The sequence below is a fragment of the Delphinapterus leucas genome, chromosome 3 (assembly GCF_059928025.1).
Source record: "Delphinapterus leucas isolate spDelLeu-1000000601 "Yukka" chromosome 3, BTC_Dleu_Yukka2, whole genome shotgun sequence".
Taxonomy (NCBI): Eukaryota; Metazoa; Chordata; class Mammalia; order Artiodactyla; family Monodontidae; genus Delphinapterus; species Delphinapterus leucas.
The window spans coordinates 302,209-309,239 of NC_143131.1; positions in this window are offsets into that span (position 1 = coordinate 302,209).

Genomic DNA, 7,031 nt, shown 5'->3' on the forward strand with positions numbered 1-7,031 from the left:
CCTTCTCTCCCATTTATTTATTCACAGAATCCTTAATTTATTCTATGGGCTATAAATTCCCTCTCTCTTCTTAAAAAAGGCCAGTAGAAAGTAAATGATTTCTAATAGCACGCCAGTTTTCATTTTATTTTTCAATTAAAGCATGTCTAACTTTCAACAGTTTTGGGTGCAAACTAAGAATAGATTAAACAAAAAGATATCACAAGATGCCCTTCACAGTTCTCTCTGCAGAAGCAAGTACTGTAATTCATCATAATGTAAATACATGTAAAGGCTACTCTAATACTAGTCTAGGAAAATCGTGTGAAAATTAAAAAGCTAGATACTGCAAACCTTATAAAGATTCTAATAGAATTCAGTGGCTAGAATCTGTTGCATCTGTTATCTAGGCAAGTCCAAGTTGTTTCTTGGGGAAAGTCAAACTTCTAGCATCAAGTAAATTAATTTAGCCTGAGAGATCATTTTCCCATAAATGGATTAAGATACTAAAATATAAAAAGTGATTTGTCAAAGATTATAAAACTAACTTATTTCAAGGCAACGGTCAGATTTATATCTGAATTTAGGTCTCCTGTGTCATGGCCCTGTGCTCTATACATCTCCCCAGGAGTAATCTAAAACCAAGTACAGTTGCTGTATTTCACACCAGTGCCAACAAGCAAGACCTCACCTCAAAATGAGAATCAAAAAATTATACAAGCATCAGTAAAGGCACTTATTCAATACTTACAGTTGTTTTGGAACCAATGTGCCGTAAGAGGACCAAAGGGTTATATCACACATCAGACAGCCTTGAATAATTAATTTCCCTTTCCATGGATAGATGAGAACTGTGAGAAATGAGGGTAAGAAAGAAACTGATTATTTTATTTATGAACAAAACATTTACTTAAAGAAACAGCTAAAAGAACCAATTAAATAATTTCTTACCATCTTCTTTGAGTTCAAGTCTAGGGGGAAAAAAAAGAAGCATATTTTATAAGAGCAAAGGAAAGAAATCCAGTAAAACAAAGTATGTACATAATTACTTACTTGCTTTTATGATTATGAGCTGGTGCTGCCATCTTTTTAGGTTCCCTGTACTGAAAAGCTACAATCACATAAGGACAGATCTGTCTGGGTCGCTCAATAACAGTGCTGCCTGAAAGTTCATAGAGGTAATACCGAAAGAAGCAAAATAAGTATTATCAGGGTAATACTACAGAATTCCACGTGCATCAAGTTTATTTCAACCCTACCCAACCCCAAAATTTAACTCCTTAGATTTAGAAATGATTTATTCCCAGGTGACTATACCTGATTCAGTTCAAAGGTGCGAAACTGACTTGTCTTGTGAGAAAACTTGTTAGTACTTACAGCCACGTGGCAATCATAGCCAGAAGATGGGCTGGTATAGTTAGTTGTATAATTCTCAGACACAAACTTGACTCTTCCCTAGAATGAAAATATTAAGACTAATCAAATGTTTTCAAATAGCAATAATCTGACTCTAGGATTTATTTAAAAGTAGCCTAATAAAGAACATATACACATGTTTGCTGTCAAGGTCCCGCCTCTTCATCAACAGGACCACCAAAGGCAATACTAAGAAGACAAATAATATAAATGGTACTTCAGTGAGCAATCAAAACCTGTATTCTCTCCCCATCAAACAGCTTATGATGTTGGGCAGGGCTGCCTTCTAAGCAGTAAAGTAAGGAAGACTGAGAGCACATAGGCAAAAACTAAACAGCAGTATCCACCAGACAGGGTGGGATATGGGGGCACGAAACCAATGGCGAGGCACAATCTGACATAAGAAAAAATGTTTGTTACCTGAGCTGACAGGCACGTTGTCTGCGGCAGAACTACAACACTTATCACAGAGCAGGAGAGGGAAGAGTAAGGGAGGGAAGCAGTGACTATGAGCCAATGCAATGCTACTTTCCCTCCAGTTCTTGGGGACAAGTTTTGGAATATGAAGAGTTCACACTCTTAAAAAAATCAGTAGTGTTAGGTTTATAACCAAAGAACTTAAGATAGTAGGAAAGCTAAAACAAAAGCAAAACCAAAACGAGACCACAGAATATGTCCTCAAAAAGCCCCCCAACCTCTAAAATTAGAGTTTTCCTACTATTTGAGTGAAAATTCTAATTGCGTGATTCATTTATACTGGACTATTTAAGGGCATTTAAAAATTTCTGAGATCATCAGTTGCAGGTGCCCCATGAAACTGTGAACAAGGTCTCAATGTTTTAGGGGTTAAAAAAATATATAAAGGTTTCTCATTTTGACAACTTAAATCAATGAATGTTGCTTTCTAAATTCATCTCTTATAACTGAAATCACACTGCTTTATAAGCAGCTACTCGTTTTCTGTTATTTACTATTTAAAAAGTGGCATTGTGGGACAGGGTGAGAGGAAAGCTTTTCACTGAATACCTGTTGTATTATTTTGAAGCTTTTTAAAAAAAAACATATTCATAGATCATCTATAAAATGAATTTAAAAAAAGCTTTGTCCGTAAAGGAAAGCAAAAAGCAGTTATTTTCTCTGACTTTAGATAGCTGTCTTTGGCAAGGACTATGTGTAGCAAATGATCTGCAAAGAACATTATCACAGACTGATAATCTTTCATTTTTAAAAGAAAAATTACATAGAAGCACATTTAGTCTTTACCTTAATTAGATTAAAAATTACAACATAACCAGACTTCCCATGATACCAAGGTCTTGCATGAAGATAGTCTGAGTATTTGGAAATGTATACACCTATAAAAGTATAAAAATAGATTAATTTACACTTTAAAAAGATTATTTACACATGGGTTACCTTTAACTGAACAAGACAACACAAAAGACAAATAAATGCTAACATTAAAAAACTATTTTGAAACTGCTTACCTTTTAAAAACTATTTGAGATATTCTAAAGGTATGGAAACATTAGAGCTAAGATACAATACATCTGTTCGACAACCAATTTTCTATTTGGGTATGGTAAGTGAAAAGGGATAAGAGTATCACATGTTTGGAAAAGTCTTCGTGAGTCTGTTTTTTCTCCGTGCAATCATTCAGTGAAAAGGCCTATAGTAATCTGATTCTCAAGTTATTTTTTGCAAAACATCTCAGTAAGTACTCATATTTAAGAATGTGTGCTGAGGTCTACTACACTGCAGCTGTGTGCCAGGCAGCAGTGCCACAAAGGGAAATACAACGAGGTCCTGCCTTCAAGCAGCTTATTCTGCTGGGCTGTGAATTCCAGGGAGGCGGGGGTTATATCTGTTTTGTTCACCACTGTAGCCACATCACAGCCCACTGCAGCTTAATAGAGAAGTGAGTCTCAAGAGGGGAGAGACTCCTTTAAGTTACGACAGGAGAAGAGGATCCCCACCCGGCAGCAGCAGTGAGAATAAGGAGGAAAGGACACATTTCAGAGATATTCCTGAAGTATCTCTTTTGAAACATAAAAGACAATGGTGAGGACATGGATATAGCAGACAGAGCAATAAACTTGTGGCCAGAAGATTGGGTTCCAGTTCCAGGTTTTTCACTTACTGCTAATAATAACCATGTGACTGAGGAGTATGTCACTTAAGCGGGCAAGGTGGGCATGAGTATAGATACATAAATCACAGGGTTCTCAGGAAAATTTAAAAAGATCCATAAACTTTTAAAACTATAATACACTACAGTAATATAAAGGATTACTTTCATACACAGAACTATCCATTTCTATTTGAGCCCAAAACTATAGAACACACACAGGCAGTAGTGCTATTTTATTATTACCCCCAGTACATGTGATGAAGAAGATTGTGTATTTATAGGAGCAATCCAGCCTCTATCTACTCCACCACCCTACTGAAGCCAGCCTCTCAAACATCAACAATAAACTCATGTGACTGCAGTAAAGCGCAAAAATGGCCTTAATTTTTAGAGATGTAAGCTGAGGTGTTTGCTTGTAATTCACTTTCACAATTTTCAGAAAAAAAAACTTTTTTAAACAAATGAAGAGAATAATGCAAAACATTATCTGTTAAACGTAGGTGATAGGTATATTATACTATGCTCTCTACTTTTTCTATGTTAGCATTTTTCATAATGAAAAGAAGGGGGGGTTAAAAAGAGTAGGGGAGAAGGAAAAAAAGGTTTTAGGTAAACTGTTATTGGGGTTATGAACTTATCCCCTTTCATGTCCTTTAGAAGAGCTGAATATAAGTTTAAAAAAACATTTGTTTTACACAGAGTTACCATATGAGCCAGCAATTCCACTCCTAGGTATAAACCCAACAGAAATGAAAAAACATGTCCACATAAAGACCTGGACAAGAACGTACATAGTACCATTTTTTTATAATAGCCAAAAAGTAGAAACAACCAAATGTCCATCAAGTGCTGAATGGATAAAGAAAATGCGGTACAGTGGAATATTATTCAGTCAAAAAAGGAATGAAGTATATGCTACAACATGGATGAATCTCAAAAACACTAAGCTAAGTAAAAAAGTTAGTCACAAAAGGTCATATACGATCCCATCTACATGGAATGTCTGGAATAGGCCAATCCATAGGGGCAAAAAGTAGAGTATTGGTTGCTTAGGCTGGTGGGAGTGGGGAGTGACTGATGAAAATGGTCTAAAATTGATTGTGCTGATGGCTGCATATTCATTTTAGTGAATATGCTAAAAAAAAATTGTATACTTTAAACAGGTGAAACGAATGGTATGTGAATGTTATCTCAATAAAGTTGTTATTTAAAAGAAATGGTCAGCAGGAATGTAGCCATGGAGCCCAGTAATCCTTCTCAGTGCTGATCTCCAACTTCTGTAGCATCTGACACTGCTAACACCCCTCCTTACAGCCTTCTGTTCTCTGTGAAACTCCACCTCCTGATTCTTCATCCCCTGGACTGCTCTCAACTCCCTCTTCCTAGCCTTGCCCCGTGGCCCCATCCCTTGCTCCCATAACCACCTGAAAGTTCTGCTCTTGCCATCTTTGCTGCCCCATGTAACAATGTTTTTGGCTTCAGCTAACACCCACCCGCTGCCACCTTGAACCCCAACCTCCAGTTCTAATCCCTTTTCCAACTATTTTTACCACCAGCAGGACAGCTTTCAGAAACACTTATGACCACCTCATTATTTCTCAAATTTAGCTCACTGAAGTAGTAGTGTTCATTTAGGTGTAAGCTCCAAGCTAAGCACTTGACACAGTCTCATGTAATCCTCACAGCAAATCTAGATGATAGTTTCATCTATTTTACAGATGAGGAAAGTGAAGCTTAAAGAAATTAGTGCTAATCCACATTCTTGACAGTAAGATTACCTTTCTCTTTTAACTCAACAGCTTCCCTACAATTTCCTCTCCTCCGTGTCTCTCTTCTACTGACAATATCAGTGCAGTGTAAGTTACCTTACATTTGATTCTTTGTTACTCCTCACATTCCACAGTTGCCAAGGTGCGTCAGTTCCCTCTATTATGTGTTCCTACTGCCATTATGATAATTCAGAAGAAATCCTCACTAGCCCCAGATGACTGCACTGAACTCTTGGCACTGAAAGATACCTTCAGTACCTTTTCTAGTCCAACCATCCTTTTAAAAAAGATAACTCCTATTAGAAAACCTTAAGTCTTAGACTCAAAGCTCATTTATATGTTTAAAGGTCTGCTTCCAAAGATCACTATTTATCATCAATGAAACTAGCATTTAACACAGGTATCTTATGTAACTAACTAAACCCCACTTCACCTTGTAAAAGAGATTCCTTTTCCTTACAGACGTACCTTTCCCTGGGTCACCCAGAGTGCTGATAGCACTGCTGCCAACACAGAGTCCACGCTGACATACCAACTTTGCCTTAAACAAAAGAGCGTACTTTGCTTATCATATCGTTCTTGGGAGGGTCCATGAAATAACTCTATAATCTATATACAGACTTTCAATACAGAATCTGTACGTTGTATGCATTCATGGCACAAAGCAAGCTTACGTAAGGCAATTGTGTTTTAGTTAATATTAACAGTTCAAACTTTTTCGTGAAATTTTATTATTTCTGTTAACAAAAATGTCACCAGCAAAACCAAATTAAACAAGCTCACAGATAAGTCCTCTCCTGAAGATTTCTTTTTCAATTACAGCTTGGGAATCACTAAATTTGAAAATGTCTCCTCCGCAAATGCTTTTTTTTTTTTTTTTTTTTTAGTATGAATCCATAACATATCTTATTTGGAAGTTAAACAAACTCTCTAGTATTACTATATAATCCATAAGTTATATGGTAATGTTAATTATTCTTTAGCAAATCTATCCCTGTTCTTTAAAAATCATGACCTCAACCGAAATACTACCTTGGAATTACTTTAAGTTGGATTATAGATCTCTAGCATTGCTGAACTGTATCTAGAAGCCACACACATCTCTGGAGACATACCTGCACACAGTAGTTTCCTTCTCCACAATTTAGGTACAACCAACAATATGGATGTTCAATTTTCAAAATAAGGCATGAAACAATTCCAAGTAACTAGAATGCTGAACGTGTTCATCTTGTCCCCAAAATCATGTAATTTAAACTTGAAAAACCTCCACAAGAAATAGAAAATATCTATCTAAACAATGATCGAGAATAGAAAATATCCATTCACTCCATTAAAAGTCATTATTAATACTTAAGGAATCTGTATTAATCAAAATCTCACCACGAGCTTACAAATGTATTCAAGATAAAACTAAAGAAAACCTATGGAAAGTTGTAGAAATCCAATCTCTTTCATGACAAGCTTTCACTGTCATTTACATTGCCACCAAACTAACAAAAAAGACTGATGAACTGGTAATCTTACAAACTTTATAGACCTAAAATACCAATATTTAACTTTAATGATATAATTAATTTTGTACATTAACATCACAAAATTACTTTTCTACGATCGAATTCCCTTACCTGATTTTCAGTTTCAAACAGAAGAAACCCGTAAGTTTCTTGAAGTTCTTCGTGAGTACAGTTACTTGCTTTTTTTTCTTGGTAAAGAGTTTTGTACCGTATAAGGGG